The 24,321-nt window shown below is 41.8% G+C and overlaps 1 long non-coding RNA gene across 6 annotated transcripts in view; it reads left to right on the forward strand.

Moving 5' to 3' along the window:
• Positions 1-22,943, forward strand: part of LOC146081204 (uncharacterized) — a 211,431-nt gene extending 188,488 nt beyond the window's left edge. For 4 of the 6 annotated variants that reach the window (XR_014475079.1, XR_014475082.1, XR_014475081.1 and 1 more), the window contains 2 exons: positions 22,598-22,711; positions 22,794-22,943. This is a non-coding gene — a long non-coding RNA (uncharacterized LOC146081204). Of the gene's footprint in view, positions 1-17,975; positions 18,255-20,849; positions 20,875-22,597; positions 22,712-22,793 lie in introns of those variants that run through there. The other 2 variants (XR_014475083.1, XR_014475080.1) reach the window with 2 other exon arrangements.
• Positions 22,944-24,321: the final 1,378 nt, after the last annotated feature.

A 24,321-nucleotide genomic window follows, 5' to 3' on the forward strand; every position in this document is an offset into this window, starting at 1 on the left:
CTCTGAGTTCCTCCAGCCCTCTCACCCTGTCTTCCACAAGCACGTAGTCCGCCCCTCATAGTGGCATTTCTTCATTTCAGTCACATATGCCGTGCCAGAAAAAAATGCAGCTGGGACAAGCTTTTCTGTTGCAATTACTATTCAGGGCTGTGGTAGAGGTGGAACCCAGTTTCCCCTACCATTAGAGGTGGTGTAACTCAATTAAAACAGAATAGTGAATATAAGCGCTAATTGATTCACAAAGTTAGTCCAGCATAAATACCACTCCTCTATCAGAGAGAGGGAATTGACCCCAAAGTCCACATTTAATGGCTGCTGCTCCCCTTGGAAACCATTCAGGGTCTAAGATGAACAAAATCTATGCTGCCTCACTGTGAGGGCCGCGATCGTCAGAATACCAAAAGGCAACTAGCGCTGGCTTGTGCCGCTGCGTCTGGACACCATCAGCTGTGGATCACCGCAGATGGAGAAGAAAATCTAGGACTGAGGGTGCAAGCATCACAAGCCACGACCTAACGCGTTCCGTCAGAGACTTCTTCAGAGGGAGTGGTCTTGTGACTAGCTAGCACCAATATGGAGAACACTCCCACTAATGAAAAACTCCAAGGGACTGATACCGGCATAGTTCAATGGGTAATTATTTTCCACATGCGGTTAATTGTTTGTCGCATGTCTACAGCATAAAGCTAGACATAGAATTTTCAGAAAAAACTGCATATATACCGCAATAATGTAATAATATCCCTTTTTTAGTTGCCTTTGGTCCTGAATGGAGTTTTGCATTATATGGGAGGGAAAAAAAGAGTAATAAAAAACAAAAAGACACATAACATAATGTAAAAAAAATGCAGATGTCAATATATGTCGATTCTTTGATGTGACCATAACTGCATATTATTTGGCAAACATTCCAAGTGATATGCACAACAAACATTGGGTGACATTTAATGAGATGCAAAAATGTGATTTGTGCGATTACTTTGCCAAAAACGGCCAAAATCACACGGTTTTCCGAAATTGCATATTTAATGAGATGTGAAAAACGCCAAAAAAATGGGATTTTGCCAGAACTCGCATCCAGATGTTTTCCCATTATAAAGTATACAAATCGCATATTTAATGAGATGCGAAAACAGGAAAATGTTAGTAAAAATCGCCACACATGCAGACCAGGTTCTGACAAGCGAATTTGCCAGAACCATGCACAGATCATTGAGATCTGTGCATGGTCCTGTCTTAAAAAATGTGTAAAAGTTCATTTAAAAAAAATAAAATGGCCGGACATGGTTTCAAAATACGGGGGACCCCCAGATTTTTTGTCCCCGTATTTTTGGAACCAGGTCCGGCTCAATGAGCCTGGGGCTGGTTATGCTCAGGATGGGGGACCTCACGCCATTTTTTAAAACATTTTTAACACACATTTGCACATTTTACTCAACTTCGCACATTTTCATGACTAAAAATCGCACATTTTCATGACTAAAAACCACCCATTATCACACCATATCGCACTTTTTTCCATGGAACATGCAGCTCATTAAATATGCGAATTTGCGGCAAAAAAATATTGCTTTTAAAAAGTGCGATAATGCGATTTTGGAAAGTGACTAAAACTCTCATCCCATTAAATGTCACCCATTATGTCTAAAAACCATATATAAACAATACATAATAAAAACAATAGCAAATAATCATAATAAACATGTTTATTATGATTATTCGCTATTGTTTTTATTATGTATTGTTTATACATGTTTTTAGACATAATGTTTACAATGAAGAAACATAAATTCATTTGTCTTGAAAAAGTTTCCAGTCTGAGCGGAAACGAAACGCATTGACGTCACTACCTAATCATTTGTTGGGTCTCCAGCTGATAACAGCGTGCTAGCCGGCTTACCGCACTGAGACACAGACTGTGCGGCGATCTCACTCGTTTGGTGCCGGCTTCGTGCAGAACTCTTGCCGGCTAAAAACCAGGTGTCCTCTGTGAGACGGACAGAGACACAACACCGGCCGCGGCACTTGCCGCACAACAGAAGGATACCGGCTATCTTATATCCTCCTCACTCCGGAGCCGTTAAATGCCAAGGATTTCAGCTGACCCAACCTTGCAGCCACTTGGCTATACTACATACAGGGTAAGCCTAAAAATCACCTTGTTAAAAATATAAGTGGAACCTGTGAATGTGAGAGACTGTATTTATTTCCATCTACGTTCTAAACAAGCCAGCCTTTTGGGAACCAGCCTTTACTACTACTGCGTGTTTTGCTAAATGCTAATTGGCTAAAGTAACTCTCTCCGGCTTACTAACATCAATTGTATCCACTGAGACTGTTCTATTGTGCTAATAGCACCTCTTGTGATTACATATCACCCATGGAAATCTCCTTATAATATCGATTCGCCTAGAATAAGTGAATTTATTCTAACAGGTTCTACTAAATTACATCCTGTGAATACTAACCTAATGGAGAATTATAATTGATTTCTGGAGACCGCGACATATACTTCTATATATATTTATACATGCACATTTTTCTGTGGAATATACATGTATATTCATTTTTAGATAGGGTTACAAAACCTTTAATCTTGTTGTATGTATTTTTATTTTTATTTTTTTAAATGTGTTTGATACATAAAGATTTGACTTTTTAAACAAATGTGTCCAGTGTCATTGTGATTAAGCAGTCATTACTCATGAAATAATACCCACATAGCAGCGCTTAGTGTTATCATTGTTTTCTTGTGTTTCTTTCCATTTTTGTGAGTATAGGCTAGCTCACATAACACAAGCAGCAGCTAGTGGATATAGTTAATATATCCCTTATCTCTAATTATCAATTATACAAAAGTAGCATGGCGCCGTGCTACTTCCGGCTTCTCTGCTCACCACAACTATCTAAAATAAACTAACTTAACTCCATGCCAACATGGATAGTTCATACCCCCACTATCCATGTTGGCATGGAGTTGATTTTAGATAGCGTGGCGAGCATAGCGAGCCACCGAGCCTGCAGCGTGGGCGAGCGAAGCGAGCCCCGCAAGGGGACTCAGACGCACGGTGCCATGCTGGCGCCGTGAAACTACACAAGTACCTCCAAAAGCGCCAGGTACTGTGTCCAGCCTGTCACCTAGTGTGCCAGACTGTTTTACAAACAAAAATAAATTCATATTGAGTTTCACGTTTTGCACCATTTTGATTACAAGGTTGTCAAGGCAACCATCTTCAGGGAAATTACACCATTAAAGTGCGTCCCAGCATGAGCAGGGATGCCCGAAAGTGTAGGCTGATCCGGGACAAAGGAGTGAAGATGCACTACTTAAGGGGTGAGTGTACGGTTTAAAACCGTACACTCACTCCTTAAGTAGTACATCTTCACTCCTTTGTGCTGGATCAGCATACACTTCCGGACGTCCCTGCTCATGCTGGGATGAACTTCAATTACATCATCTCCGAAGATGTTTGCCTTGACAACCTTGTAATCAAAATGGTGTAAAATGTGAAACTCAATATGAGTTTATGCATCTTCATTGTAATCTGTTTGAGAAAAGCCATTACAGGCTGAAACGTCACTGCACAAAGGCTTTATTGTTGTTTGTTTTGGAAGTCCAGAGTGCCGCAGTTCATAGTATACACATTGGACTGCTTAGAGATTCATCATTTCAGAAGGCACCTGGCAAGTACAGTTTGTTTGCAGTGCCAACATGCTTAGCAGTGGATGTTGACAATGGGGCTACCACAGACACAGTATGTGATTGTGGATCCGTTTTTTTTTGCAAGGCACCCAGTAGCATTTGTTCCATCATCCCAGATGGGACAGTAGCGCTGCATCATTTGTCACCGTATGAGCACAGGACACTTTAATACGGCACAGTGCACTTTACATCGATATTATTGCACTTTATTTGGCATAATTTACTGTTATAATTACCGCATCATCCATCACTATTGCTGTATTCATCAGTCACTATTGTTTTGCACATAGCACTTTTTGAACTTTACAATGCAGAGATCTGAAATGGGAGAGTTGATTCACCAATGAGTGACTTTAACACCAGGCTCAATATTTAGTTCTGGGAGTCAGAGGCTGAAGGTCAGGGCCGGCCTTAGGCATAGGCAAACTAGGCAATTGCCTAGGGCATTTGGAATGCCTAGGGGCATCAGCAGCTTCTGCTGATTAAAATGATATGCAGCATGCCTATATTCTGTGTGAGTGAGGCTGTATCTGCATATGAAATAGTGTATTCATGGAAATCACTGTAACATAAAATTCCATATTCAGGTACAGCCACAGTCACACACAGCCCTGGGCCCCCTCCCCTTAAGTGACAGCAGCAGCTGCAGCTCTTCTCCTCTGCCCAGCACACATTGCTTTGTGCTGGGTTGCAGTGTGGCCATGGAGATGCTTAATATACATTATTTTGTCAGAATTTTTTTCTATGGCTATAATGTGAATAATGTAATGAGTAATGTATATAAGGTAAAGTGGTACTACTGTGTGATGTAACGTGAATAAGGGACACCATCACATGATATAATGTGAATAAAGTTGCACTACTGTGTGGCATAATTTGAATTGGGGGTACTATTGTGTGGCCATGCCCCTTCCCAGCAAGAACACACCCCTGTTTGGGCTGCGCACTGAATGTGTGCACTGTTTCTATTTAAAATATTGCGGGTAGGAGCACCAAAATGATGACTGCTATGATGAGGGTTGATGGTGCTGGGAAAGGAGAGCAGGGTCAGAGGCGACACTAGTGGCGGTGCTAGGGGGCACCAGCCAAAATCTTGCCTAGGGCATCATTTAGGCTAGGGCCGGCTCTGCTGAAGGTATTCTATTTACAGGGGACGCAGGTGATCTTGTGGGGAAAGAAAGTCTTAAGGAAATTTAACAGGAAATGTATTGTTTAAAAAAAGTGAATTGGATTATTTTTATCATGGCCTCACGTCATCTAATTACTTCCGTGATAAAAAAATCCCATGAGGGTTCAGCAGGATAAGAAATGTGCCAACCATTGGTCGCTATAGTGATGATTTTGGTGTCAAGTGGACCTCAATCCAGAACAAATGTTCTTTTTATCCTCCTCCTCCTCCTAGTGATTGAGGAATCCCAAAAATTGGAATTAACTAAACAAAAGATTATGCGAAAGCACTCATATGTCTAAATTGATTACTGACACCATAGTAGATTGGTCTAGTAAGCTCACCACCGGTATCGAGAAATATAAGGATGAGATCATTAAATTAAAAAAAAACAAAAGAGATTGAAGGTAGACCAGGATTACGAGCACCAATGCATTTAAAGTTGGTTTACAGGGGCTCGTCCCCTGTTTAGACACAAGTTGCAACAAAATAGATATACACTACCGATTTTGCTACCACGGGAAGTGTATCTCACCCTTTAGGGCTATGAACGCGGGCACAATTAGCAGGTCTAAGGAAGTTCATTTATTTATATATGCAAAGTCTATCTAATTTATTCATGTCGCACGCAACCAATAAGCGAATGTCCAGAATTATAATCAATGAATATTATTTATGAATGTAAGCAGATGAAACTGTAGTACGGATTGTACAATATAACAATACAGATTTTATAATCAATATGATTAATTACACCAGCATCCTTAAATACAGTTAACCTCAGTGTTAAATATGTGTATGTGAATACAGTGCTGGGGGCGTGGCTATGAAGCAGCAGCCATTTTAGATTAACCAAGTCTTTGTGTCCACCATTTTAGATACCGCCACATGGCACACAAAGGAACCTTAACAATCTAAGGTCTCAAACTGCCGCATGGCAACCAAACATAAACTGACTGTACATTTATAATTTCTATCCACAACATTTACTCCAAATTACCTCTAACCTGCATCATGTGATACTCACAATCCTGAATATAACTTGCACTTTCATCAAACACACTAAACCTGCAGCATACACAATTTGAATATCATTAAGCTACAATGTACTTCTCTGAACAGAGCACCTAAATGGCACTATACAATCCAAGGCCTACCTATACCATAATCACATCGCATGACATTACTCACCATCCGAGCACATGCAAACAACACTTATTACAGTCATATAGGTTTTATCCGCCAGTTTATCTAGATATTCTCACTGGATATTACACAAAGCATTCACACACTTAGGTAGAAACAGTTCAGAGCTAATCCATTCTGGGACATAGACACACACTCGATTAAGCACAAATGCTGGAATCCATACATGCTCACGCATAGCCTTACACATGCTTTCAAATACATGCGTCCCTTTGAGCAAGCACACTCACTTGAATACAAAGAGTCCATACAATAGTGGACTACTCTCACAGCACATGTTTCTTACAGGAATTCCAGGCCTCCTTCTAAATACTTAGTAATAGCATCCACAATGCTCAAATCAGTTTAATCACTACAGCTTATCCTTTCAAATACCAATCTATATGTTTATCCATAATCTACCAACCGCTGCTATATGTAGCTATTGTGAAACACAATACAATCCATGATGATATCACACGGCTGAGCACATGGCACACAGCCGATAGGCCTACACTTTATGGCCTAACAATCTTTCATGATACAGGGTTGTAAATCTCAATCTAACCAGTAAAACATATCCTAACTTAACAGATCAAAACATCACTCTTGCTGATCAACTCCTACTTCGCTCACAGTTATTTGAAACACATCATGCTACTCATACAATGAAATACAACATTCCTGGCTATGTATTATTGAAGCTAGAATACATCTTTCCTATATCTCACACGTAGCTCTCTGCATCATAGTACTCCTAAACATCCAGTCCATTAATCATATCCTAGTCCTGGCGCACAATTCAGTTTGTTGATACATATTTACTTATCATGTCCAAATCCACATGTAATGGAAGGAAACTCCTGGAGAGGTAAGACTCATCTTCTCTGCGTCGAGTTCAAACAGCAACTGCCTGTGTGGTTCTCTCTTGCTTTCCAAGAGAACTCTCGGGGGAGGGGAGAATCCATTCATTCACATTGTATCAATAGCCTATAGACACGCCCCCGGTTACTGTATTTCCTGGGTGGTTAGCTGGTGTTTGGGAATGTTAATGACTTCATCTCTAATGCTGGTTTTCTGTGATTACTCTAATGTGAACTTATAATTTGTATAACATGTGAGTGCAACGTGATATGAAATTCTAATAACTTTCATCTGATAGCTAATATGATTCCAATCATTTAGAGACCAAACTTGGCATTATGAGCTAAAATGTGTAACTTGATATGCAATATTTTCCTGGTTTATGTGATAAAGATTATTTATCTCTGACTATATTAATGTTATGGGCATGGTTAAAATTATAATTATGGAAATTATATGCTGGGAAAAATTAGGCATTGACAGGTCCAAGCCTCAGTACACAAGGAGGGGCAAGCAAAACGCCCAGCAAGGGCAAACAAGTAAAAATAAAACTTGCGTCAGCACAAGACTTGATCTTTAATTTATCTTCAAGGAATCTTACCAAGGAGGAAACTATTTTTCTACATAAAGGACTGTCTTTCATACCTACTTGCTCTGCTGATCCCTTTCAAACTAATGTTGAATTGTTTCAACTAAATAGGAAAATCAGGTAAGAGAGCACTTTAAGGACAAACAAGTTACCCCCTCCCCTGAATCAAGACTCCTCCACATGGCACAATTTAAACCATGGTCTTCATTTGACCCTTTGAGTCAAAATGATTCTTTAAAAACCTACACTTACCTGTTGGAGGAGAAAGTCTCCACTGAAATCACCACATCCTATGTATTGGAATATGTACAAAGAAGAACAAAAGGCTTTTAAAAATGTATCCACCTAAGATAATGTGATTATTCGACAATCAGACAAAGGTGGCGTGATAGTGATACAAAACCTGACTGACTGTTGCAGTGAAATTCAAAGGCACTTATCAGATAGTACCATGTACATTAAACTAAATTGTGACCCTATCATGATTTTCAAATGAGAACTTGATCTAAAGAGCCAATTTCCTTTTACCTGGAATGTTTCTTACAGCCGATTATCCAATCCAAGTTGACGTTCATAAAGGATACCACCTCTCTCCTTTTTGTATTAAACGATATGGGACAGTTACCATCTTCTTGCTTATTGATAACAATCGACGTATGTAATCTGTATACGTGTATTTTCCACCAAAGTGGTTTAAACCTATAAGATACACTGGACCTGACTTGGGCTTTTATATGTTGCTTTTAGAGATGGTGTTGTCTAAAAATTATTTTTACTGTTACGGGGCTTATTATCTACAAACGTCAGGTGTGGCAATAGAGTTCAATATGGCCCCATCACTAGCCATGTGTACATGTTTGAAATTAAATACAACCTGTTTTTAGTGATCCCTTTATTTTGAAACATGTATTATGCTCTTTTAGATACATAGATGATATATAACTGTATTGGACGAATACAGAACTAGAATTTAAAAATCTCATTGACTCACATAATAAGTCCCTTAGTCCGAATAAGTTCACAAATTCCCTGGATTTTAACAGTGTAAATTATCTTGATGTCACTATTTCTATATCTAGTCATGGGATTAACACTAGCATTTTCAGCAAAGCAACAGACCGCAACAACTTGTTGCTGGCTTCCAGTGCACCTTCCACGCACAGTAAAGAGTCATTACCTGATAGCCAGTTCCTATGAGTGTTTTGTATTATTAATGATTCTGTTGAAGCCCACAAAGAATTAGACTTTATAATGCAGACATTCATAGAAAGGGGCTACAACCTCCCTAACTTATTGAAGTTAAAATGTAAGGCCAATACCAGACAGGATTTGTTGAATTCAAAAACCAAAACTAGAGATTCAAATAACAAACTGGTTTGGGTAAATTCTTATACACATCAATCCCCCAAGATAGTGAACACAGATAAAAAGAGTTATGGGCAATTATCAAATCTGATCCAGATCTTAACTTAAAAACTACGTCTCTTATGCCAGCATACAAAAGGGGAAAAAATCTTAAGGACCACCTAGTCAAAACCAACATGGGCACTAGCCAAAAAAACTACCTTTTAGGGTTCACCAAGAAATGGTTGTTTTCATTGCCCAAATTGTACTACATGTAGTTTCCTTCAGACAGGTGCCTCTTTCAGCCATCCTTATTCGGGCAAAAGATATTTTATAAATCATTTTTTATCCTGCACAACAAAATATGTTAAAATGTGTTATAGTAAGTAACAAAACCTGCCCTGATAGGCCCATTGCCATATTTGCATGTCGGCTAAACTGTTGCTGTTTGTACTTTTTTCAAATACACATTAAGTCTCCCATACCAAAATGCTTGGGACAAGAAGTTTTTTGGTATCACTTTTCCATATTTTGGAATGTTTGCATACCCTAATGAGATATCATAGGGGTAGGACCCAAGTCTAAGCGCAGAACGCATCTATGTTTCATATACACTTTATATACACAGCCTGACATTTTGAAAAAAAAATGTAAATGTGTGTTAAACAAAGTCTGTGTATAATTAACCATCATACAGCAAAGGTGTCACTATCTCAGTCATACAGAAAAAAATCCATAATGCAGAATTTTGGATATGGAAGACTCAGCCAGTAGAGCATCCAAAGTGATATTTAGTAGCTGTTTGGTTGGTACTTTCTCTCTCCAAGTTTTGATAGGTGTGTTGTTTTCTGGCAGGGACGTGTGGGGGCAGTAGACACGGGGGTGCGAGCCAACTGCAGCTCTGTTTGGTGTCACCCCACTAAAGGGTGACACTCGGTGCAGCCCGCACCCCCCTTGTGACGCCACTGGGCAGGCAGCAGCACATACTGTATGTCACTCAGCCTGGCGCCCACACAGCCCCGCTGCCGCACGATCCCCCCAAGTGGCAGCAGGGGCTGCCTTACACTAGATACGCCACTGACATTGCCGGTCCCTTGCTTTAATGATAGATCAAAATAGCACAGATAAACATGTTTTGTGTTGTCATTGCTTAGGTTTGTGCTGTGCCACGTGCCTCTGTTGGGTATGTGTGCCGGTAATAATGATGCCGCTGCACACTGTCTCTATCTAAGGGTTGAGTTAAATTTCATGTGGGATACCTAACCCTCCCCTCCCACAGCCTAACCCACTCCCCAGTGCCTAACCCTCCGCTTCCGCAGCCTAAACGTCTCCAGTACCTATTCCTAACCCTCCCACAGCCTAGACCTCTCCCCAGTACCTAACTTTTCTCTACCACAGCCTAACTTTTTCCTCAGTGCCTTCCCTTCTGCAGCCTAAGCCTGTCCCCACCAGCAACCATGCTACCCCTAATCCAGGGCCGGCGCCACCACTAGGCAGCTCTAGGCATTTGCCTAGGGCGCCGGCACCTGGAGGGCGGCAGTTCGCCCCTCACCCCCAGCGAACTGTGTAAAAAAATTGCTGCCCCGGCGTCCCTGCAGTGCTGGGGCGGTCAGGGGTGTCCGTGCCGTAGGGGTACCTGCGGCGCCGTCATGTGTATAAAGCTGGCTGAGGCCGGCGGGGTCCCTGTAGTGAATAGCAAATAACTAGCGCTATGCGCGCGGCGGCGCGGGAAGCTCTAGTTATTTGCTATTCAATACAGGGACCCCGCCGGCCGCAGCCAGCTTTATACACATGACGGCGCCGCAGGTACCCCTACGGCACGGACACCCCTGACCGCCCCAGCACTGCAGGGACGCCGGGGCAGCAATTTTTTTACACAGGTACCACCCCCCCCCCTCCCTCCCCCCCCCGGCACCGGGGCGCCCCCACCCCGACTCGCCTGGGGCACTCCGGTGCCTTGCACCGGCCCTGCCCTAATCACGGTGCTACCTCCCTGTCATTTTAATATGGATCAGCCCCTTCCCACTGGTACACTGTCTGTGTCAGGCAGCAGCAGTCTGCAACCCCTTCTCAATGAGAGGTTGCTCCCAGGGTGATAAAAGGCATTAATTTTGGGCAGCCTCTTAGATTTCTGCTGGGCACAATGTACCCGCACTCCAGCATCATCCCATCTATTAATTGACATTAAGTTGTGTGTTATAATTGGCATTACGGTGTGGCATTATGTGTAATGGCATTACAGTGTGCGGCATATTGTGCAATGGGCATTACAGTGTGTAGCGTAATATGTAATAGGCTTTACAATGTGTGGCATACTGAGCATTACGGTGTGGTATAATGTCTAATGGACATTACGGTGTGTGGTATAATGTGTAAGAGACATTACAGTGTTTGGTATAATGTGTAATGAACATTACGGTGTAGGGCATTACGGTGTGTGGCATATTATCTAATGAGCATTACGGTGTGTGGCAAGGCCGCAGGCCTTGCAGTGAGGTCGCACCCATTTTTGGAATGGGCACACCGTAGGTATGTGCAATTTTTGTGCGTGTGTGTGTGTGGGTGGGTGGGCGCCAGAAACTCTTTTTGGCTGGGGGGAGCTAAATTTCTAGTTATGCCACTGGGCAATGTGTATTAGAGGCAAATGCAGGCATAGTACTCTAACAGAGATGTTGGCACTTGAAGGGAAAAACAAAGAGCAATAAAATAAAAGTATCCCATGCCCGTGTAGATTTTACTTAAGAATATTCCATCCGTAAAAAGATAAATGTAGGAAAAAAACAAAATTTTATTATTTTTTAAATAACATAAATAAAGCTGGTTTTTTTTTTTTTTTTTTTTTTTTTTCACTGCATATTTTGTCTCGAAAGTGTTCCAATGTGGTCATCATTGAAATAAAATTGGAAAGCATGCTCTTCCATTAGTGGGATCCAATTTCCCCTGGAGCTCATCCTGGCATTCTGCAACATGTATTCCCAAGGCTTCAGCATGTTATCAGACAATGGCTGTTTAACCTCGTCATTATCCGAGTGGCTGGCAGCGTAGAGCGTTGCTCTCTCTGGCACTGTAGTGCATTCTGGTAAGAGGAAAATGAATACGTACAGTCTCTGTCCCCCGAGGTTTGTTCCCTAGAGGAAATCTCTTTGTGTAAGTGTGATGAGATGCGGCTTCTTCTGACAACTGTACAGGCTCGGAAATCCCAAAGGTAAAAAGAAATACTGTAGGGGGAAATTGCTTGGAATTAGTACCATCCATTAAATATAAGCCCAAATCATTGTGCTGTGGCTGTCTCAGCATCCTCTCTTTGTCATAATGTTACCAATAAAATTAGCTATCAAAATAATTATACTTGTGCCAAAGGACAAATGTACTACAGTCTGTAGAGGGAACATCGTATCAGTGTAGCCTGTCTCCTAAGGAGAGTACAAGTCTATTCTTTGTTTAAAGTGCAATCACTTTATGTCTGGGCCTAGCATAAAGAGATGTGAATATTCAATTCATATACTGTTTCACTAGCTCGTACCTGTCAGAGTAACAGTAAAGGGGAAGTCTGCCTGGTGAGAATTCTAATTTATTGTAAGATTTATTTAATTGCCCTAAAGTGCCACGGTAGATTTCCTGCGCCCAGTGCGCAGACCTAGGGTTACGTGGGAATTCACAGGCTGTGCGATAATCAAAGGGCTGTACGCATACGCGAGGCCATCATGCACCATCGCTGGCCATACACAAGTTGATTGACAGGATGCTGGTATTTGTGGGTTGTAACATATGCACCATACACACTATGTAATGCATGCACCATACACACTATGTAATGTATAACCCGTACACACAGTATAACATATGCCCCGTATATACTGTGTAATGTATATGCCCCATACAACCTGTTCAATGTATGCCCCATACACACTGCATAACATAACTCCCGTACACACTGTGTAACGTATGCCCCATACACACTGTAATGAATGCCCTGTTTGTACTGTGTAAGGAATGCCCCATTCAGACTGTGCTTCATATGCCCCATACACTTTGTATAATATATGCCCCGTACACACTGTGCAGTATATACCCCGTAAAACCTGTGCAATATATGCCCCATACACATTGTGTTTCATATACCCAGTACACACTGTGTAACGTATATGCCCCGTACAACCTGTGCAATGTATGTTCCATATACCCAGTACACACTGTGTAACGTATATGTCCTGTAAACGTTTTCATGGATTTTTCACCAGTAGAAAACACCAACTCCTGTAAACACAGACGTTGGGTGTAACTGAGAATCAGGCCTACTGTATAGCATCAATTCTACATTGACCAGCTGCTTTGATTTTTCACAAAGATCTACAACTGAAATTGATATTTTTCTATTCTCTTAGGGCCACACACAATTAACTGCACAACTAAGCGGCACAACTTTTTTCTGCACCAGATGGCAGTAATTTTTCCCAGTATTTTAGATCTTGTATATGCAAACTTACAAAACACGCTTTGGATGATAAAAAGTCCCTTCTGTGCTGTAAACCCTTTTATTTGCTGAAATGCTCATTATCATTTTTCATTCATAAATAAAAGTTACAAATTCAAACATCTGACACCTTTTCTTATGGCCACTATCTATTTTTACATTTTAGGGTTCAGGAGGATTTCCCCAATATTTCATTCACTTCACCTAGGTCACACACAACAACATTATGTATCATTGATAATTGTATGCATCCGTTGATATACAGTAAGTGTCTATGTACACTTAAGGTGCGTACACACAGTGAGATTTCACTTTCTATTCGACCCAGATCTGGGTTCTTTACAGTGTTCACATTCGATCTTGACTATGTAGTACAGATCTGTACTATATAATCTTGCCTGCCAATACTATTTTTCTATTTGATTTACACTATACGGGAGCACGCATTGGTATCAAATCTGCATCAAATGTAGAAAAACCATTCGATTTTGTATTCGATTTTGATAGAATAACAGTACAAATCTCACCTTGTCAACTGTCATGGCAGTTAGGAGCTGAGTGGTTGGCACTTTATCTCTGTCTTCTTTATATCTCTTCAAGTCTACATAGACCACATAAGCTATTGGTTATGGGGCACATGAATTAACACATTTGGTGAGAGAAAGGTACCAACCAATCAGCTCCTAATTGTCATTTTTCAAACACAGCCTGTGTTGCTCTCCTAGCATTGATGCATATGCCCCTACGCATGCACTAGACTATAGGAGATACTAAGTTGATAAAAAGAAATGTTCATAAGAAAATATTTGGTACAACACGCTTTGAGAGTGTTATCTGTGTTATACCAAGAATCAATTACCACAATGCTGGTTTTGAAAAATCACCTTCATGTTTTACATGTAATGATTATAATGTTGGCTTTTTTTTTTACAACTATAATCTAATGGATATGTCTTAAACTTTGTACTGTACAGTTCTTCAATAAAATATAAAAAAAAAAAAAAAAAAAATGTTCAAATCATCGGGAACAGAAAAGCGTAAGACCCAGCATTGCCCCCTGTGGCACCAGTTTAAGAACCAAACTAAAAAAAAAAATGATTAACCAAGCTTTTAATTATGTAAACCACATCGCAACATTCCAATTAACAAACTTTATTACTTGAGAGACAGTGCAAGAGACAGTAAATCAAAACATATACTCCCTTTACATGCGTAATATTCATCTCAAACTAATTAGGAATGTTACCATATTGTGATGATAATTTTACCCCATGCCCTGATTTACTTCCACGTCTCATAAAAACAAGTGCACTATTTAATTTGACATTAAAACTTTCCAGTTATATGAAACAAGTGTCTACTCAATAACCTGCATTCCTAAGGTAGTCTTAGTACACAAGACAATGTTGGGGTAGTTAAAGATGTACATTGATTTATCAGGCGTGCTTTGCCAGATTTTTGGTTAGGGTTAGGGAGTAGGACAAGAGAATTCAGCCTCTGTTGCTTATGATTTATTTTAATCCATTGTAACTGCCGTGTAAGCAGAAATATATGAATCCATCGGTTGTGGTTCCTTGATTTTATATTACAATTTTCTAGCTATACACAATCATTTTTTATTTTTTTTGATGTTTGTTTATTGGTAGATCACGGTACAAGAGCGCAATAATTAAAAAAATATAAAAAAAGTACACACAATAAATCGGAAGAATCTTTTGTGATAAAGGCCCTTATTCTGATCGGTGCGGCCGGATCCGATTATGCGGCCAGGACCGTGCGTGTGAAACCCCGCCTTCCATACGGATCGCCAACTCCGTCCGTACGCGGTAAGAAGCTGGCCGAACGGACCGCACGTGTATTTTTCATGGAATACGCCTCCTCCATCTAAGGGAACCTCCCCCATCATTCGATGGTCGCAGACCATCGAATGCAGGACCGAGTGCTCCACCAGCTCCCGCAACCTCAGACCACACGGACATTTTTCCGTGCAAAAGCAGGGATCTGGGCGGGCAGCTGACATCCGGCGATGTCATATGTCCGCACCCTACACGTGCGTCACGGCCGCATTACCATACGTACGCCCAGCGTTTGCATGGGAACGCCCATGAAACGCGGGGCGTATGCATATTGTAATGAGCCCAAGTAGCCCTTCACACCCCTCTCCACCCCCTGTTCGGAGTGTTCACATATCATGCGGGATTTGGCCGTACGCCCCGCTCGCACATGCGCAGAGACGCCTCTGCACATGCGCAGATATAAAACATCGGCGGCCCGAACGCACGCGGATATATCCGCACCGACCAGAATAAGGGCCAAAGTGTGAACCATTTGATCAATTTTGTAAATAAATAAAAAGAAGAAAAGAAATCTAAATAATGTGATTATTTAGGAACGGAAAAAGACAAGCCATAAGAGAAAATGTGAGAAAAGTAAGATAAAAAGGGAAAAGGAAGAAATAGAGAAACAGAAAAGGAAGAGGATAGAAAAAGAAGGTAGGAAGAGAGAAAGGGTGAATCTTTGGCAGAGTACATGTATACAAGATTAGCTTAGGAGTTAGGGCCTTATTCTGGTTCACTCTCAGAGGCAAATACCATTTCAAATTTACAAAGCCATGTGCACTGCAGGTGGGGCAACTGTAATTTGTGCAGAGAGAATTAGATATTGCAGTGTAAAAATAAAGCATTCAGTATTTTCCCTGAAATAAAATAACTCACCCAAATCTAATTATCTCTGCACATTTTACATCTGCCCCCCCCCCCCCCTGCAGTGCACATGGATTTGTCCATTTTAGAAGGAACTTGTCTCTGAGAGTGAACCAGAATAAGGCCCTTAGTCAACAGGGATCAAAATCAAATAGTGAAAGGGGAGGTGAATTGCTGGATACACACTCATTTTTATAATGTAATATTTCATTGACACAATGCTATTTCAGTACATATTTTAACTGTAGTAAAGTTTAAAAAATATAGTTATAAGTGCGCCAAACAAGAAAAGTCTTGGTTTTGTGTGATTATTTAATTTTTTTAGACTCAAAAGTGATTTACAATTTTCATGAAACGGACCCAAAATTGACTGGTTTATAATTTTGCTTTATATTTCATCCTTGGGGTTGGAACCAAAATCAGACCTTTTGTGGTTTATTTACTAAGATGAGAGTTCTATTTCAGATGGGATGTTGCTATGGGCAACGAATCAAATGTTATCTATTATCTTCTAGAAGACGCTAAATAAATAAGAAGTACTCTGATTTGGTTGCTACGGGCAACATCCGATTTTAAATAGAACTCCTATCTTAGTACATAAACCCCAAAGGGTCTGATTTGGTAGCAACCCCAAGAATGAAATATAAATGCATACTTATAAACCAGTCAATTGGTGCAATTTTGGGTCACTTTCATGAAAATGATTCATTATTTATTTCTTTATTACCAGTTATTTATATAGCGCATACATATTCCTTAGCGCTTTACAGAGAATATTTGAACATTCACATCTGTCCCTGCCCAGGCCATTGGAGCTTACAATCTATAGTCCCTACAACATATACACGCACACATTCATTCTAGGGTTAATTTTTGTCGCAAGCCAATTAACCTACCAGTATATTTTTGGATTGTGGGAGGAAATCGAAGCAAGTACGGGGAGAACATACAAACTCCGTACTGTTAGAGCCATGATGGGAATCAAACCCATGACCTCAGCGCTGTGAGGCAGTAATGCTAACCATTACACCGTCCGTGTTGCCCGTAAATTACGTTAGGATGCAAATTTCCTGAGAGTACGGACGGTCCAGTTAGAGGTTGAACTAGTTCTAAGTCATCAATACTGGTGGTGGAACTCAGTTGAGAGTCCCACTGTCACTCACAGTGAATCGATGCTGTGTGGGTGTGCACAGCGTCTATTCAGATTGGCCATGCCCCCACAGTAACGAAAATGGGCAAAGGCACACTTCTTTCCAAGGGACCACACACCCAGCATGACAAACCCCAATGCCTGACATTTTAAGGTAACAAGAATAGTTTATTTTGAAGGGGGGGCACATTCAACTGTAATGGGCGGGTGGAGTGGATTAGGAGGGTATAAACTGATTATTATCTAAATAGTTTCAGACTCTAACTCCCCCCCCCCCCCCCCACAGACATATCTCCATTCTCTCTCGCCTCTCTCTTTTTCCTCTGTCTTGCACTCTCTCCCTCCCCAGCCCCCTCTCTTTCCTGTTTTCTCTCTACTCTTTAAGAGGCCCATTTATTAAGGATCACATATACAATGCGATCTGGGTGGAATATTACTGACCAGGATCGCATTGTAATATGCAATCCTATTGCGGGGGTATCTCATCCCACATGTGCAGGGATAGGGTTCCGAAAGGAGCCTGTCCCTGCGATGCGCTCAGCCAGGTCCTGGGGAGTCTGCGCATGTGTGGTCACTGGGGGGGTCAATGGGGGGAGAGGGGGGGCACTGACCCCCCCTCCCCCATTGACCGCACTGCCCGGGGGAGGGGGGGGGGGATTTTCAAGATTTTGCTATGAGGCCCAAAAGTTATGCCCCTGTCTAGGAGCCTGTGCAGCAGCCTGTGCTCCCCTTGGTTTTATAGAGCGATCTATGTGCCCCCCTTCTCATATCTCTGCAGCAGCCTGTGTCTCTACACCCTATATCTCTGCAGCAGCAGCCTGTGTTTATGTTACCCTCCCCCAACCTTCGCTTACCAAGATCTTCTCCTTGCTCCTCATAAAGGCAGCGGCAGGATCATCACACGCTGTTTTTCAGTGCACATGTGTGCCTGCGTGCAGTGCACACAAGAGAAAAATATATTTATTGTCCAGGGTGCATTCTAAGCCTTGGCAGCACAGGCACGGAGTCCAGCCACAATCACCGTACCGTATATCAGCTAAAGATGGGAAGTGGGAAAAAAGTGTTCTATAGTGGGGTAAGTATTGTCTAATGCTGTGTGTGGTATGTGCTAAATTCATCTGTGATGCTGCTGTGTAAGTTGCCGTTACCCAGCCAATGATTGCAAATGCATGGGTGTTATTTGTACTTAAAACAAAAGGGCCTAATTCAGACCTGATCGCAGGGCAAATTTGTTCTCAAAATGGGCAAAATCATGTGCACTGCATGCTGTGCAAATGTAATCTGTACAGAGAGAGTTAAGGCCCCCATACACTATGCAATTCACCTGCAATGTGGGATCTTTTCCTGCGATTGCAGTGATCAATTGCAAGAAAAGAGCCCAAATTGCAGGTGAATGACAGGAGGTCCGAAGTTATGAGCGGTCCTGTGCGCTTTGCACCGGAGTCACACCGGCTGCATAAGCAATCTCCTGGATTAGTAATTAAAAGTTAAGTATGCGCTGATGCAGCAAGATGCAACAATGGATCAGGAGCAGGAAAAAGCCCAGCGTATGATGGGCGCCCCCATGATAATGCTGGGTGATGCCAGGGGCAGACGGCTTATGTCACATGACGCGGGAAGACTCAGACGGAAATAAAAGTCGATTTAGAATGACTATTTTTTTCTGAAGGGGAGAGAAATCATATGATTGTCTAATACAGTGGTTCCCAAACTGTGTGCCGTGGCTCCCTGGGGTGCCTCGGGACACTTGCAGGGGTGCCCCGGGTTGTTGGTCCAGGACCAATTGAAATTATTTATGGTCAATTATTTATGGACAAATCCAGTGCTAGTGGCTGCCAATCATAAATATGTGTACAATCAGAAGGAAATCATGTCCTTTGCCACATAACTGAACCTAAGAAGCATATATAAACCCAATCTACCTAATTTTATATATTATTTGGGGGCCTAGGGGTGCCGTGGAAAAATTCTGATACTCTAAGGTGCCATGATTCAAAAAAGATTGGGAACCCCTGGTCTAATATTTTTTCTCTTCAGCCACATGCGAGGGGATGTGTTGTCGGTGGTGGCGGAGGGGGGGTTATGGACGTTCCATGTTAGCGAGCGGTAGTGAATCAGGCCCTAGATCCAATCCTCATTCCTCCTTCCCTTCCCAGCAGCAGACAACAGGGTTACACTGCACTGCGCCAGTACATACAAGATTGCAGTGCCACAGTATGTGCAGGATATGGTACTCATGAGGTACAGTACAAAATACAGTGTTGTTTACAATACGCTTCAGATACTGAGTGATATAGTGTTTGTTGAATACAGTGCAGGTTGGATACCGTGTGTGGGTTACAGTGCCCGTCAGATACAATGCAAGATACAATGCAGAATACAGGGAGAGTTGGATACAGTGCAAAACATAGTGTCCATAATCAACTTAATCCGACACATACTGTAACCAGACATTGGTTCCCCCGGCACACTGAATGGTATTAGTAACCAATCTTGAACACTACATGATAATAGAATTCAGAGATATTGGTTACATATACCTGCGCAGGTGTATGCTATGCCCCCAATATACAGAGAAGCCTTGACGCGGCTTGGGGGCATGTCATACACCTGCGCAGGTATATGTTACCAATATCTCTGAATTCTATTATCATGTAGTGTTCAAGATTGGTTGCGAAAACTATTCAGTGTGCCGGGGGAACCAATGTCTTGTTACTTACTCAGTATTAACCCCTCCCTTGCATGCACCTGAATGGTATTACTGAACTAATTTGAGCATCTACCACTATCTGTATGTATGTTGTGAGAGGCAGAGAGGAGCTTGCATTAGGCGGAGATGCAGGTCCTGATATGCCACATGGAGTAGTCTGGGGTTGCTCCAAGGTGGGTAGCTCTTAGTTCAGATATACCTATACAGTGCAGGTTGGTTACAGTACGTGTCGGATATAGTATGGGCCGGATACAATGCATGATATAGGACCTTATTCTGGTCCGTTCGCAGACAGCATTCATTTGCACTGGGACCAATGTTTGGTGCATGCGCAGTCGCATTTCTGTGCATGTGCATACGCCAGGTGCATGCGGGCATGGGTCGGTGGTGGATAGCCATGCCCATGGGAATGTCCAGTGTTTCATGGGCATTCCCATGTAAATGCTGGGCATTCCCATGGTAATTGAGTCGTGGCGTTGGTGAAGGGGGATGGCAGCTGACATCATTGGATGTCAGCTGCCCGCCTACTTCCCCCCTGAGGGTGCACGCAAATCTAAGTGACATGAGAGTCAGGCGACCATCGAATGATGTGGGTTTCCACCCACAGACTTTGAATGTGCAATTTTTTAGACATGTGAAAACGTGCAAATTTTTATTTGTACAAAAAAATCACACATGTCCAAAAATCGTAACTTATTATTCCGCCCATGGTGTTTAATTACTGTGAAGGGTTTACAATGGACCATGGGCCAGTCTAGTACATAAAATGGATCTACATTTATTGATACAAATATCGATGGTCACTTGATAAATCACTCTTGAACACCTTTGGTATGAATCATTTGTGAATGTGGCAGTAGTGGCCCAACAAAGGGTCTTGTTAAATGTTCAGATTTCAGTTGTAGTATATGTTCCAATTCTTTTGTTTTTCTTTCCTTAATCAACATCTGTAATGTACAGTTAAATAAAAGAAGACATCAAATTGGTGAGTTATGGATTATGTTTGTGATTTTATGGATTGCAACTGCAACCAATCGCCAACTGAAATTTGTACTCCCTCCCATGGCGTAGTTTGCGTGCGCATCAGCATTGCGGAATAAACAGACACTATGAAAACTGGCAAATGCCTCAATAAAGTTTATTTAAATATATGTGCATTATCAGAGAATGTCCAAATAACATCAGGCAGAGTACACAAATACTTTATGTTACTACACTCTTGGGACCATGCGATCTGCGGCATTTAGCTGCAGGGAGCTAAAGCTCCTTAACCACAATAATGGACTGCTGCATGGGCTGCATGGGCTATCGTTAGGGATCCCTTTCTCAGAGCATTTTTTTTTTAATCCCAAGATTCGGGATTAAAAAATGCCTAATCACGAGATACCTGGGATAGAGTTTGTCAATATAATGACATAGTTTTATTCCCTTCCTCTACCCCCCCAAACCAGTGTCACTTACCAGGGTGGCTGTGTGGAGCCGAGAGGTGGTGCAGTGGTCAGGAGCCTGTTGGTGGTGAGTTGGTCAGGTGCCAGGCGGTAATGCGGCAGTCCGGTGCTTGACAGTGATGTGGCAGTTGGGTGCCGGTTGGTGGTGTGGTGGGTGGGTGCAGAGCAGCAGGCGGGCTGCACAACATGACCTCTGGTGGTTCGCACAGCCGCATAGCAGCGAGCTGTGGTCAGGAGCAGCTGGGGAGCATCTGAGCAGGTTCCCAGAGCTGCCAATCATAGATTTTCGCAGGGTGCAGTCTAATCCCGTAATCCGGTGTTTTTAGATCCAAATCCAGGGATCACACCATTCCAGATCCCAGGATTGGCCACCCTAAACAAGTTTGTGGATTCCTAACCGTATGTAAATATATACGTCCGAATTTGCAAACTGGCCTGCATACTGTTTTTCATTTCCATGTGAATGTGATCACGTATAGGTGTTTAAGTGGCAGGCATATAAGTGTGCCCATGCTTCTATATATCTAGAGAGTGTTATCCCCCTATCACATCTCAAAAATAACTGCGGGTTGATCTTGGGTTGTTGCTGGGTTAACCTGGGTCTCTATGTGAAAGGGCCTTTTTCAATTTCCAGGGGCCAGAAGCCCAACATTCTGACCCTGGTAAAAGAAGGATTAATCTTGAGTTAGACCCGGGTTGCTGTGCAGTGTGAACAGGTAACCCAGGTCAGTCCTGTTCACACTATGGAGGAATGCAGTACTTGGAAACAGCTTCAGCTTCAAGCGTTGCCTCCTCCCCCACCCCCAATGATGCTTCGTACTGCCCTCGTATGGCGCCAGACACATGGCTTATTGCAGGGTCACTGTGGACTTCTAAACACTGCAAATCCAGGGTCGCTCCCATGTCTAAATCCTGGGTGTGACCTGACATTTGCGATGTGAAAGGGGTAGTAAAGTGGTAGCTACATGGATCCTATTTAACACTGTTAAGAGACAAAAAATGAAGTGCTCTGTGGTTGTTTGTAGTTTTTATTATTACAATTATTACATGTAGTATTATTAATAATATTAGAATTTTTTAAAAGAACAAGCATTTGTGGGCTCTGTTTACAATGAGTGAGCATTAAAATATACTTTGTTAAAATTATTTAAAACATTTGTACTTTAATAACCTTTTAATTTTTGCTGACAATTTATAGTGTTTATGGAACATACAGTAGGACGATTTTTGTAAAAGTAAAATGTGTCCATCTCTCCTTAGGCAGACTGAGACGACTTTGAGGACAAGAAGGCTACCGGGCTTCCCCTCCAACCGCCTCCCAAAACCCCTCCCCCATTTACTCCCACTCCGATGTTCAAGAAGCTGCCGAAGAAAGTAAGCTAACAAAATGTTACTAACCTTTTTTTTTTAAGTAAATTCCTTGCGATACATTTTATTTTATACCTCTCGTTTGTAGATTTTGAAGACACAGTAACTCAGAAGGCTACTGTCCTGGATGTCCTTAAAGAAATGGAAGGCAATATTTAGGCCGTCCTGGCCAACATAATGGAATTGCAAAATGTATTTGCAGAAATTGTTAAAAACTGAAGAAATTTGTTTTTTTTTTGGGTTGGTTAAATAAAATTTATAAAATACAAACCATATATTTTATTTATAGAAAAATAATATTTTTTTTTAACTAGATTTTATTAACATGTCTTTTCAAAATATTTATTATAATAAAAATCATATTTCAAATATAATTTTTTATTATAAAAAATGTCTGGATATGTTATGATTTCCAAAAGGATTTTATTATTATTGTTATTATTAGATATCTATTTATACACATAATTAGGCTGTCAAACTACATTTGGTAGGTAATTGTTTAATGTCAACTAAATTCCTTAGGTAAAAGGTAAGAGAAAAATATTGTGTGCGCTAATTTTCGCTTCCATGCGAACACTTTGCAAACTAAGAGCACACTCGCAGTGATTTGCATCGGTGGTGTGCATTGAAGTCCTGTTTCCTCCTCTATTGTTTTTGTTAGCAGGCTTGTGATGTTGGAGTGCATTTGTTTCTGTTTGCACGCATGCAAAGTGACAGTATGTGTTTGCATGATACCGTGCAAATTTGCGCAGCAGCGATCAGGTCAGAATTAGCCCCTAAGACAGTAGAGCAATTTAAAAATGCTTTGTTTAGGCATGTGAATAGCCTAACAAAGAACTATGGTATCATATAGGGTTAAAAGTATAAAAAGTTGGTCCATGTGAGTTACTCAAATGGGTAAAACCATGTGCACTGCAGGTGGGGCAGATGTAACATGTGCAGAAAGAGTTAGATTTGGGTCAGTTATTTTGTTTCTGTGCAGGATAAATACTGGCTGCTTTATTTTTACACTGCAATTTAGATTTCAGTTTGAACACAAAAAAGTCATGGGAATATCATTAAATGGTGAGTGAGTTGCGAATCAATTTGCAGCTGGCCGACGAGCAGCGATTTATTGCAATGAATTTGCAGACTTGCATGGGGTAGAATTTCACTCTGGGTGGCGGCTATCTGACCGAAGGCCTCTGCAATTACGCACAGTAGCGACCAGGTCTGAATCAGGCCCATGGTTTTGTCCATTTGAGAAAAATTGTGCTTTGCGATCAAGTTAGAATTAGAGAAGCCAGAAGAGGAGACTTTTAGCTGTGCTCAGGGGGGCGGGGATGGAGCTTTGCATCATCAAGCCCCACCCCCATTGCAGTAAATACGATTCACGGTCGTACATGGAGGGGGCAGGGCTAAAATGAAATCATTTGCAGCAATTTAGTCCCGCTCCCTCCGTGTGCACGCACAAATGCTGGTATTTGACTGGCAAAAGTAAGAAGATGCAGGGGGAAATGTGGGGGGATTGTCCACCCTTCTGGGAGGCTGGGAGGGGGACCCGATTTTCGGGACTTTCCCGGCCATTCCGGGAGGGTAGGTAAGTATGCAGTTATAATTGTAAAGCAAATGGCATG

This window comes from Crinia signifera, chromosome 5 (genome assembly GCF_055691185.1).
Source record: "Crinia signifera chromosome 5, ASM5569118v1, whole genome shotgun sequence".
Classification (NCBI taxonomy): domain Eukaryota; kingdom Metazoa; phylum Chordata; class Amphibia; order Anura; family Myobatrachidae; genus Crinia; species Crinia signifera.